At 45.9% G+C, this 12,991-nt stretch overlaps 1 protein-coding gene across 3 annotated transcripts in view; it reads left to right on the top strand.

The window, feature by feature from the left end:
* Positions 1-12,991, top strand: part of RAB11FIP4 (RAB11 family interacting protein 4) — a 93,459-nt gene that overhangs the window by 41,778 nt on the left and 38,690 nt on the right. Inside the window, exon 1 of one of the 3 annotated variants that reach the window (XM_090122099.1) lies at positions 12,557-12,691. The exons of the other annotated variants lie outside the window; for them this stretch is intronic. The gene's annotated coding sequence lies outside the window, so the exon portion shown is untranslated. Of the gene's footprint in view, positions 1-12,556; positions 12,692-12,991 lie in introns of those variants that run through there. 3 annotated transcript variants of the gene reach the window in all.

Below are 12,991 nucleotides of genomic sequence, written 5' to 3'. Positions count from 1 at the left end.
TGCAGTCAGCATCTTCAGGGATGGCCTTTTGAGGGGCCCAGCCCAGGGACTGATCCCAGCCTCTGCTTCTCAGTTGCTGGTGAATCCAGGCCCACACCATGGCGTTCTTTCTGAGGTGTTTGTTGCCTGAATTTCCTACTGGAAGAGGTTTCTAAGCTCAGCTCTGTTTGAAATCTTCGTAAAACAGAGCCATGCGGTTACAGGCAAAAAACTCCATGTTTCTAGGTAGGCTTGTACATAAGCAATGGTGTGTCTTCGCAGATTAGAGTTTTATTATAACCTCTACGGGCAACACTCAGCAGCTCTTTTTTCTCCCGAGCATCAGAAAGCAATATTAACTACAACTGCCGAGAAACCCCCAGTGAACAATTACCAAGAGCAATGAAAAGCACAGCATGCCTCTATTTGGGACTAATTTACATGGAAATTGCCTGCTTTCACCTGGCAGTGTTCTGAATTATATTTTATATGCTTGTGCATACATACAAAGTGTCCTTGGTACAAAACACCTGCATAGAAACGTGTCTCTCTGGCTGCTCAGACTGACTACAAAGGCTGTCCTGGTGAGCTGCTGTTCAGAGGAGGAGCAGAGCTGCACTCAGGGTAAGGGAGATATCCTCCAACAAAACAAATGCTGACTCCTCCAAAAGCAGCCTTAAAGGAGATAGTTTGAGAGGTGTTTTCTGTTTCAAAAGCAGTTTGAATTCTGTGATTTGGTGGAACATCACACACTGACACTTTTAGAGGAGAAATTACTTTTCCCTGGATTTGTTTCTGCTTGGTTGTTGTATTAAAAAACAACCTTAAGGTTTGACCTTCTCATCCTGAGCTGGGACAAGAAAATATTTGGAAATCTGGGTGCTCTCAGGCTGGGAGGAATGCTTTCCAATCTGTTCTTGCTGTGCTCCTCCAGATTCAGTCCCATGGTCTGAGGCTGAAGGACATTGCCTGGGCTGGGGAGCTCAAATCAGCAAGGGAGCACAACGTCACAATGTTGTTCCTGGCCCCAACAGGGTTGTTACCTTGCACATCTGCACTTCCTGTTATCCACAGCTATCTTTTGTGTCGTCAGTTCTGTTCTTAGCCCAGGTAGGGTTTTGTATTCCAAAGCTTTACCATTTGAAAGCCTGTCACATTTCTCTCTGACAGAACCTATGTTTAAGAGACATTTTCCATCTCATCTGTTCTTTCTTTCCAAGGTATTATCTTCAAGCTTTTCCTCTGCCCATTTGCTGGCTGAGCACAGTTTTGGGGGTGTTTTTTTGTCTGGAATTGTCAGTTGCCATGGCAAAATATTCCTCCCAGCTGTGTTTCTCTATGGATAAACCAAGCTGGGCTCTTTGGGTAGAGGCTGGATAACAGCTGAGATCTGAAAGTTGGTCTCTTTCTATCGGGAAAGTTGCATCCTATTGATTTAATCCTTCAGGCAAGCATGGATTTGGTTCAGTCCTTTTCTTTTATTTTCTGTGCTGAAAATCCATTCACGTTAATTACCTGTATTGAATACACCATTATTAATAATGTAAGCAAGAGAAATACTGTGACAGCACACAGTGTGTTCTGCTCTCCTGTGAAGAAATACAGCTGCTCAAGTCAGAGTGGTGAAGCTGTCCTGATACTGAAATATGGCCTTCTGGGGAATGCCAACATGTCTATAATAAAAGTAGCCAAATGAGAAGTGGTGTACACAGTATTTGGGGTTCTTGGCACTCGTGTGACAGGATGAGGGTATCTTTGCCGTGAGCTTGAAGCTTACTCGCTCTTTATTTACTTCCCGTTCCACCTCATATCTTTTCTTTTTGCTGCTGGGGAGATTTGTGCTGTGTTTATGGAAGATACAGGACTACACAGTGTTCTTTGCATATATTTGAGTGGGAAGGCCGTGCAATGGAAATGTTAAGGTCTTCTGTGGACTAAGAATCATGATCTAAAGTAGGTTTGGATTTGTTTTATGTTTTGTCGGTAGTTAGGAGAAAAGTGTGCAGATATGTGAAAGCTGTCTGATAAAGCCAAGGTTCCAGGTGGTTATGAAAGAGCAGAGAAAGTCAACCACAAAGAAATGTTCTAGCTAAACAAAGCCAGTGGAATCCCTCCTTGCATGAGCAAACAGAGAGAATTTCCCTGCTTCTTTTCTGCTTTTTAGCCTCTCTGATCAGACTGAGAGCAGTGCGTTTTATTGGAGGAAGCTTCTCTCATTTCTTCAAAGCAAAAGTGCTTCTCCCATTTATATTTGAAGAAAAATATATATAAAAATCCTCCCAGAGTGAAATCTTACAGACAACATTTCTGTCACACAATTACTGCTATGCTGCCTGCAGTGCTTTACGGTTCAAATACTCCATTTCCATAGCTTGAAGAATTGCCACCAAAATTACCAATGAAGTTAAGGAAATTTCTCGACGCTTTCCTAGCTGTGAAAGCTTTGGGATGCCTTTCCAGGTTCCTTGTCCTCGCATTTCACACCCAGCCCTTAAAATGCCTCGGACCCCCGCAGAGCTGTGGGCTTTGGCATCCCCAGCTCCATGTCCACTGCTGGTGCTGCCCAGGGCTAAAATGGCAGCGTCTGCTTCAGGTGTGAACTGAGCTGATTAGAATTGCACTGTGGCACTCAGCTGGGCTCACAGAGCTAAAAATTAGATCTTGATTATATTCTATTTTTAGAAATTGGAGGAGGATCAAAATACTTTTTTTTTTTTTTTTTTTTTTACATGGTACGGTGGGGAATTTATTAGATGGGGTAGAGGTGTGCATTTCCAGTGCTGCCACACATCTGGGCTGTGATAAGCAATTTGTAACTGAAGAGGGACGTAAAGTAGGCCAGACTACAAGAGAGTATCCGCAACTGCTCCTGAGGGATGTGTGCTGCACTGCCTCCAGCCGCTGCAATAACAGCATGAAATTGCCATTAAAAATTAAAAAGAGATACGGGCTACTTGACCTTCTTCGAATCAGGGACACAGAGGCCATGTCTGGAACAGAGGTGCAGAGAAATGCAGCTTTGGTCAGGGATGCCATGCCAGGATGAGGCTGCTGAGGTTCGGAGGCAGAGCAGCAGATGTGGGCACTGCCTGCCCTGTGCTGCAAAGCCGAGCTGGGCGTGCTGCTAGAGTTTGGCCAAACAGAAGAAAAACGAAGAAAAAATTGTCAACTGTTACATTTCCTAAGTTTGCAGAAATCCAGGCAAGGCTAATCAGGCCCTTGAGAGGCTTTTTTAATCGGGAGCTTTGCTGTTTGGCTCGCTGTTTTGCACAGGCTGATGCTGTGATTCCCCAGCTGACTGTGGTGTCAGCTGGGGAGCGGGCTGTGAGAAACTGCAGCTGCTTTGGGTGAGTGTGAGCCCTGCAGCTCAGGCTTGTTTTGGTACGTGGCGTTATGGTAAGCTGCTGGCAAGGTTAAAGTGGAATAATAATGTAGCCATGGCAGTGTTGATACAGGGTTGATGCAAATAATGAGTGTTTGGGGCTGACAGCACGAACTTGGCAGCCTGCTCTCCAACCAGCAGGGCTGGGAAGTGTTTGGAAAGGAAATGCATCGGTAGGTACAGTAAGGTTATAAAAAGGTGCGTTGAAAAGGTTGATTGGAGCTTTTCCCAGCCTTTGTCAATAGGGCTGTGATAACAAGCAGTTCGTCTTTGCAAAGGAGTTTGTTTTGTTCTTGGTTGTCAGAGGGCAGCTAACCCATGTATTGTACAGCTTTATCCAGCTATTTGGTAGAACAGTGCTGTATTTAGGTAAAAACTTTCTTGCCCATTGTAGAAATATGTTCATAACACTGTATACAAATCCTAACCTTATTTAAAACTGGAGGAACTTTTAAATTGATACAAACTGAATGTGCTGCCATCATCTCCCAGCTGCAGAACAAGAGACAGAACCTCAAGTGTTTTTGCCTAGCCCCCACAAGAAGCTTCCTTTAACAATAACTGTTCCATATTTCTTGCTGGCACGTGCGAGTTCAAAGGCTTATTGCAATTTGTTGCTCCCATCAGTTTTTCATTACCAAGCCCTTGAAGGTTAACCTCATTGAGGAAGATTTGTTAGGCTAACTGGGGCTCGTGCCTTCTGTCTCAGGATGGACCACATGGCTGCAGTGCCCCAAGGAGTGCTCACAGGAGGCCAGGGAAGGGTTATGTTTAGGAACCACTAAGAACTGTTGGTCAGATACTTCGATGCTCCTGTATTTTTTAAATGAACTTTAGAGATGTTTTCAAAAAAAGATCTGTGAGTTGCTTTTAATCCTGTGGAAAAGGGAGGAAGGAGACTTAAATAATGAATGCAGTCAGGATTTCACTGCGTCTGTGAGGTCTGATATGAGTAATGCATGGCATTGTGTGAGACTAATAGATAAAGCTGGCTTTCATAAACATTTGTTTACCTCTGAACTCTCCAGCATGAAGATAGCAGCCTTTCTGAGTCACCTGGCAGGGTTGATCTGGCTCTGGGAGCTGCCACAGGTTTCTCATCTGTGAAGCTGTCAGTAAGTGAAAGAGTAAATTGCTGTGTTCTATTTCTGCAGTCTTTGGAAACTTCACATGAAACCTTTCTGACTGTCCTATCACAAAGCCAACAGCGAGATATTACCGAGGCATCATCAAAGGGAGTGTTGTGCAGTGAATTCAGAGCTCTCACCTGTTGTCTGATAAATCTCCTCACCTATAAAGAAATTCTGAGTAAGATTTCTCAGATTACTGCACAAAAGCAAAATGTTGCTGCCAGGAAACATCCCATGTCATGCTGTAGTATTTGAAGGGGAAAGTCTTTGGACTGAGTACCACAGGACGTGCCCTGCCAAGCAGGGAGGTGTGTGCTGGCAGCACTGATCTGGGCTTTGTGAAACAAATCTTAGGGCTGGGGAAAGTCCTGGGTCACTTTCTTTACAATTAGTAAAAATGACTGTTTTTTCCCCAAGAACAAAGTTCTCAGATGTTTCCTGACTTAAAGCAAGGGCATTGCTTGCTGTGCTGCTGGGTGGCACGCGTTTCCTCTAGCTCAGATCAAAAACCTGTACAGGAAGAGATGTGTCCTTGGATTGCATTTGTACAGTGCCATTCATATGGGAAGTTGCTTCTCATGTAGGAGAACAGGGCCACTTCATCTTAGAACGAAGAGATAAGAAAGGGGAGAAACTCTTCTTATCAATACTTACAAGATCAAAATGTTCGTGTTTGGTTTGACTCCAGCAGTCTGGGGCTGCCTTCACACTCACACCACTTCCCCAAGAGCTGGTGGTAACAAGAACCACATGAACCCACAGGCATTTCTGTTTCCTATGGTAATTTGCCATCTGTAGCTGCTTCACAGATGACGTGGGGTCCCAGAGCTTCCCCCCTGCTGATAGCTCTGCCTCACAGGAGCTCTTTTCTGATGGCATCTGAGTGCTTCCGTATTAAATGTAATTAATAAGAAGGGAGAACTGAGCACTGAGGGCAGGGATCAATGTTTAAGAGCTCTTCAGTATTTTAATTTGACTGGATTACAGAAATAGAAGTTGAAAGGTAACTAGAGGTAGTTTACTGTGTCCTGAAGTGGTAAGGAAGCCACGCTGCATACAGCACAGGAAGGGGCCTCCTGGTGGGGGTGAAATCTGTCACAGATCTGTGCAGAAATGTAGAATTGTGGTGTTGCAGGCTATGTGTCAGTGCCTGACCTATCCCACCTGCATCAGTGTAGAGCTACTGCAGAGCCCAGGCCTTCTGCCAGCACTACAATCGTAGAATCATAGAATCACCAAGGCTGGAAAAGACTTCCAAGATCATCCAGTCCAACCTCCTACCACCAGTATTGCCCGCTGAACCCTGACCCTCAGTACTGTGTCTGAACGATTCTTGAATGCCTCCAGGTACTTGGCCACCTCCCTGGGCAGCCTATTCCAGCACCTGACCACTCTTTTGAAGAACTGTTTCCTAATTTCCAATCTCAACCTCCCCTGGCACAGCTGGAGGCCATTCCCTCCAGTCCTACTGACAGGGTCTGGGTTCATTCCTATCTTTGCATGTGTGATGCTTACAAGCCCCTACAGGTGGCTAGGGCAGCTTTAATGGCAGCATGGTGTCAGTCCTTCCACAGAAGAGCACCAGGACAACATTCCCCTTGAGCAGAGCAGCATTGCTCCTCCAGCCATTTTAAATCTCCCACCTCTCTTCACTGTGCAAGCTGCTGGGACTTGAATTGCGGCTGTTCTGCATCCCAAGAGGTTCTCCCTGGGTCAGTGCAGCTCCACCTGTGTTGCAGGGGTGTTTCTGCCTACACAGCTGGTCCTGCTGCAGCTGCTGGGGGGAAATCTGGCTTTGTTTCCTTTGAATGTTGTGTATTCAAAAGTGTCTGTGCAGCACCAGAGCCACTGACAATGCCGCTGATTACTTCACATCACTGTTTAATTAGGATGAAAGATAGAGGATGAGCAGATGAGATTTTTTCACTTGGGAGAGAAATGCATGTATGGAACAATCAGGCTGTTGGCTCAGGCAAGCTTTTTTTTTTTTAAAAAAGCAATTGTTTAAAAAAGGGGGAGAAGTATTCCTGTCGCTTTAGTTGAGGTAAATCAAGGGGCTTGTGCAAAAATATTCTTCTCTACCTATGCTTGCAGAGATCTAACAATGGGGCAAAAATTGATCACTGCTAACTTCTGAGCAGCACCCTGGGTCTGAGGCAGGGGGCCTGGAGCAGCACTGAGGGCTCTGTGCCTGCTGCTCCCCGTCACTCACTCACAGGCTGCTCCTGCCATGGCAATGCACTTCTGGTGCACGTTGGAGAAGGCATCCTGCCTTCTAAGCAGATCTGCCCCTGTCATTCCCTCTCCATATCAGGCCCAGCAGCCCATATGTGATAGCTTACCTCTGTCACCTGAGGCAGAATGTGGTTCAGATCCTCCTCACAGATAGGCTGAACCAGAGGTTGTGCTTTTCCTGGTATGTCTGCACCTGTCAAGGAGATTTCTCAAGGATTGTATTTACACTCTTGTCCCCGAAAGAACTGTGAGATAAATGAAAGGCTGTTTTTTGCAACTCAGCCTGCTGCATTGTTTGTTGGCCAGGGAAGTCCAAGTTCAGCCCAGTTATACCTGTGGGTGAACTACCAGTTCTGGCTGTTGGGGTGGCAGGCAGGCTGGCAGTGCTCTCCTGCCTAGAAGTGCCAAGCAGAACAGCCCCTTCTTCTCATCCCTCCTACCCAGCTCCAGGATCAGTCTGCATTAATGCCTTGTGCCTGAGAGCCACAGACATGTCTTCAGAACGGGAGTTCTGTGAAGTTTGCTAGCCCTTCCACTCTGCTGGCATCATTCATTGTGGGTGTTCAAGTTTCCAGCCTAATGGGCATTTTTGAGACAGCATTAACTCAGGAAAAGTGTCAGCAAAACCACAGGTCAGACAAGGACATATTATTATGCACCTTTGAAAACATAGGCAGACATCACATATCAGCTTAGCATGCGGCAATCATTAGTCACTCTGCATAATCACCTCGACCTATTTCTTTTTTTTCCTTTCATAGTGGTCACATTTGAAAATACTGTCTAGAGCCAGTTGGGCCCTCACAGACTCATTAACCAGGAGCTGTCTGGCAGAGGGGTAGCACAGAGGCAAAGTTCATTGCGGGGTGCTCAGCATCAGAGCTGTAAGGCTGTGTTCCCAGGGAGGTGATGGCTGGAGGCTCTGCGTACCAACATGGACAGGGTCAGTTCCTGCTGCTTCCAAAGGTGTTGGGCAGCTGAGCACTTTGCTTCATCTGGAATTAAGGATTTGATAGGACCTGGCCCAGCAGAAGAGCCCTAATGACTTCTCCATGCAGAAGGAGGGAAACAGCCAAGAAACCCACACATCTCCATCCCAGAGATGTGGTCAGCATGGTCTTTGTCGCTGGGTGATTTTTAAGAGTGCAAAACATGTGCAAAGCAGCGGAATTTGTGGGCTCTGTGCACTGGTTTTCCATCATCTTATGGGAGGCTGCTCTCAGTAGTCCCAGAGGGACAGCTGTAGGGTGACCGTACACCAGTGGTAAGATGTGCAGGTGATCTGCAGACTTTGTACAGAGGCTTGTTACTTCTGAGGTGCTTATTCTGCATGCCATGTATCTGTTAAATTCCTGGAGGAGACAGCCACAGATATGTAGATGAAGGAATTAGCATAGAAACTATCTACAATACCTATTCTATTATTATACTATCAAAGCGCTTCATGGGCTCTAATGAATTCAACTCATGGCTTCTCTGGGAGCTGGAAAATTGTTATTCATCCCAAGTTTGCAGATCATGAATTGAGCTATGCAGTGCTAAGGCCTGGGTCAGAGGTAGGAGAGTCAGGGTGCTTTGCAGAGGAGCCAGGTGACTGCATGCCACTGAGGTCATGGGAGACACGGTCACCAAGCGGGGACCTGTACCTTTGTCTCAGCTGGTGCTTTGTCTGCTGGCCCAGCTTTTCTATCTGAGCATGTAAAATTCAGCAGTGCACTTATGCACGTAGGTGGAGCTGAATACTAAATTTCATGGGCTGATAACTTTCTAGAATGCTTTTTCTTGTTCACCAGCTCTGCAGAGCCTGCCTGAACGAAAGGCAAAGTGCAAAGCAGGACGCTGTGCCTCCACAAGGAGAAGAGCAGAGTTCTGGTGCTGCTGAAGGCTGATTCCTTTCTTGCTCACCTACACTTGTTTGTGAAGCCTAGAAAGATTTGTAGGTCTCAAATCTACCTCTACTTTATAAAAGCAGTTAAGGGAGCCATTACAAATTTTCTACACCTTTGTACAAACAGTTCTGTTCAAGTAACAAGGTCAGGCTGTATGCTGTTAGGAGCTAGCACTGTACATCTTGCCTCTCCCCCCCGTATCAGCCTTCCTGTTTTTTACTGGTGTCTAAGGAGCCAGAGGTACATGTGCTGTTATCCTCCAGTCAGGCTTCTATGCCTTATTGCAATGCTTGATGTGGAGCTGATGGTCACAACGTGCGTGCTTATGCTGCAATGCATGGGCTGCCAGAAACTGCTTCTCTCCCCCCATAAGGCTGTGAGTTCGTGGTTGAGTGGTTCCTTTGGTGTATTTGAGGACAGTGTGGGTAGGATCTCACTTGGTTCTTGCTGTTCGTGAGGCTGTTTCGTCGTCTGGTTTTGACCTGTCACCTCAGGACTGGGCTGTGTCAGTCTGCCCTGCATTTTTCTGCCTTCGTTAGATCCCTGGGCACTGAGCACTGCTGTCTGTGCTCTTTTGCTGTTCCTTTCTGTGGGGATTTGGGGCAGAAGTGCTTTATGCTGCTGTCATCATCTTGTAAGGAGCAAAGAAGAAATGCAGTGTATTCCCTAGATGCCAGGATAATCGTATCTTGACGGAATACTAATGAATCATCTTGTAATCAGGTAATTATTTCCCATGTAGCTGTCTAATCGCCATTCAGTAGCCCAGAATTCAGCCTGCAAGTAGCTAATACTTCCAAAGGAGAGCTTCAAGGAAAGAAACACTGTGGGCCATGACTCTTGGTGTAACTCCTCTGTCTTCCTTGAATTACTCCTGGGATTAATTTGGTCTGCCAGTTCTTTTAGGCTGCCGAACCACACCGCAGCCCTAATTATTGCAGGATTGGCAACAGGAAAAGAGTACGGCTCCACTGCTCAGTGTAATGGACTTAGTTGCTCTACTAGAGCTGTTAATGTGCTCCTAAGTACACCCATATGTTGGCTCCCTAGGAGCTCTTACTAACCTGGCACATTATGAGCCAACAAGCTTGGGCCATACTTGTGGAATCTTAAAAGGCAGTGTTAGATACTGGAGCATGCTGAACCTCTCCTTGGTAAGGCCAGGGAAGAATGCACAGATAAAAACTGCAATTTTTCTTCAAAGAAAGCTTACTTATTATTTGCACCTTAAGCGTGCTTTCACCTCTTTTGCCAGCTCATTTGCTTCTGTTTTAGTTAGGTATCCCAATGTCTGTGCTGTGTGCATGCACTGGATGTGTGTATGAGTCCCAGTCTACAGATTTAGACTTGTTAGAAAAGTTTGGAAGAGAGGCAAGAACCTCAACACTGCTAAACTCTTATGGTTCATAACAATAGGCTTTTGTGTGGGTATAGTTAAAGCAAGACAGGCCCTAATTTCTGTGGCTTTATTATTTATATTTATAGTGACACTATTCCCATATGTGAAAGAAAGCAGCGTAGCCTGACACAAAGCACTTTGCTGCTCGTGGGGCTGGTAATGTTATGTAGGTGTTTGGGGCTGTTGTTAACTGTGTCCCACAGGATCTGTGTTAAAGCTGTAAAACTAATCCTCAGAGCCAGGGTACATACACCTACCTCAATGCTGCCCATGGACATACAGTCAAGTTAATTCCTCCCATTTTTTAAAGCTGGGAAAGCGGTGTGACCCTAACTTCACATCTTGGGGTCAGATTTACCCCAGAATTGCAGCGATTTTCTCATGCTTTTCAGTGCTCAGCTGCACCCAGCTGCCTTGTATGTATTTACAGCCTGTCTGCACGTCAGCTTCACGTTATCTATTGAGATGTGTGCAGACCATCAGACCTTCACCCATCCCAAATAGCCCTGCAAACACTCTGAGGACCTGGAGTATGTTTGCTTTCCCTTAGCTTGTTTTCTTTCCACTGCCTATCTTAGTGGTGACAGAGGCTGCTGCTTGTGACCTCAGGGGGCTGAGATGGGCTTCCTTGTGCACTGTGCACAGCAGGAAAGGCGTGCAAGCCCTCAGCACCCAGCTGCATGGAGCTGCTCTGCAGGGGAGCCATGAGGAGGGAAGCAGAGACCACATAAATAGCAGAGGCTCTCCAATAATATGTGCCGAAAGAAAAGCAGCTAAAAATAGTCAGTAAGGGTAAATGCAAATCATCTGGAGAATAACTTGCAAAAAGTTTCTGCAAGAAAACCCTGCAAGAGGGAAGCCAGGATTGCCTCCTTCTGCTTCCCACCTTCCTTTACAACACTGCTGTTTGAGATCAGGAACAGAAGCCCTGCTGGGAAAATGCATTTAACTGGCTTACTCTAGCCACATTACACATGATGCACACATGGATTTGTATGAGGAGTTCATTTTAAATTACTTACAGGCACAGAATGGTAACTCTGGGAGGAAAGAAGATTAAAGTACATCCCTGCTGAAAACACACATCTTTGAACTGTTCAACCTCTCCCACTTTGAGAAGCGCTCGTCAACAAAATTAAGGGTCTGTGCATTTCCCTGGTGGCAGATCTGAATGTTAGAAGTTCCAGAGTTAGACAGGGTTCAGTTATTCTACGTGTCATGTCATCTGCAGCAGCTCTAGATAAAGCTGTTGCAGGACTGACCATGCTGAGGCAGTCTGATGGTACACCTCTATCATGACTGAGGATGCCCAAATGTAGGCATCCTAAGGGATGCACACTGTGATGGGAACTCACGTTGTTTGAAGATAAACTTCAGCTGGTTTATAATTAACTAAGAGAAAAGGGCAGGGAATGTTTTTAAGTCAAAAGATATTGAAAAGCACTGTCTACACTAACTTGACATGAGAAGTCATTACCAAAGTGTTTGTGATTCACAGGGGAGAAAAAAATGTGTATCTATATATATATAAAATTTGTTAAACCAGTCTGACTGCCAGAATGTAATCATTTTTATTCTCATCAATTTACCTGTAGAGACTAAGATTAGTGTTGAGTGAGAAAGGTAGAGTGTATTCAGCATCGGCTGTAACATACGAGCAATGGAAAAGGGGATCCTTAGATGCCAGCCCATTTCTTCTGGTTTGGTGCAGGATGCCACGAGCTGAGTTTTACCACCACTAAGATTTGGAATAACCATTGCCACAGTAAGAGCTTTCTGAAGGAAACAGTAAATTCAAATGAGTAGGACCCTGAGATGTCACCTGTGTGACTGGTTTGAGATGTGCAGAAAGATATTATGTTTTCAGAGTGGAGGTTTGGCTTCGGCTGTGTTTTAGGCTTGTGACTTCCTTTCTTCCAGTTATTTCTTGCTCTCCACAGAGAGGGTTTGGACTGTGAGATCTTTGGGATAGGGCCTGGGGACTTGTGTGTGGCACCTGGCACTGCACGACCTGACTGTCCAGGATCTGTTCCATAATGCAAAAGACGATTCATATGCACTGCTGCATCGCATGCAGCAGCAGGTTGTATGAATTCTCTGTATTTCTAGATGGCAGGAATTGTGCAACTGCAGGTCATGAAATTTTGGCATGACAGATTCTTTGAGTTGTTCAAAAATAACTGATTCTACTGCAGACTTGGGCAGCAAAGCTGAAGGCACACTTCAGTCCTGCCATCGCTTCTGCGATCTGCTCTGTCTGCCTAAAAGCGGGGTAGGAGGAATCTCATTTGCTTTGTTTCAAAAGTAAGACTAAAGTAGCTAGTTCCAGTTCCAGACAGAAAACGATTTGCTACATAAGCAGCATTTCAAACTGGAAGCACTGCGTGTACCTGCACCAAGGGGAGCGGTGCTGTTCCCAGCCCTGCTGTGCCCGCCGCGTTGGCTGCTCTGGCTGGAAGCTCCAGGAGGAATGCCTGAGCCCGGCGAGAGCAGAGGTTTTGCAGTCTGCCCCGGGTTTCTTGGCAACGATGCACAGTGAGAGCCTCATCGGCACCGCACACTGCAGTCCCAGCTCCAGCTTCACGTCCCTCTGAGCTAAGGCGAGGGAGAAACGTGGCTGCTGCTCACAGACTGGAGACCCTGCAGTATCCTACGGAGATTTCCACAGCCCTTCTCAGTAAGTATAACTTTAAGGAATGATTAATTGTCTTCCCCAGAGGTTGTTTTTTTTTTGTTAAGGAAGTTGTAGATCAGGGCAGTAAATCATGCTAAAAACCAAAGCTAAAATACACAGAATTCTGCTTTCAGTCAGCGTGAAACTGCTCCAACCAGCCATTAAAGGAACGGGGGGAGATCGAAGGAGATGAGTCTTAGAAAATCTTGCAGAGTGGGAAAGCTGAGCCCAGCCCTTCTCCCTTTGTCAGCTTTTTCTTTTCATTGTGTGTGTGTGCTGCCTACAGCAGAGCTGCCTGCAGAA

The sequence above is a fragment of the Phasianus colchicus genome, chromosome 20 (genome assembly GCF_987193195.1).
Source record: "Phasianus colchicus chromosome 20, bPhaCol1.hap1.1, whole genome shotgun sequence".
In the NCBI taxonomy this organism is placed as follows: Eukaryota; Metazoa; Chordata; class Aves; order Galliformes; family Phasianidae; genus Phasianus; species Phasianus colchicus.
The sequence above is the reverse complement of the archived record's forward strand: the minus strand, read 5'-3'. Positions and strand labels throughout refer to the sequence as shown.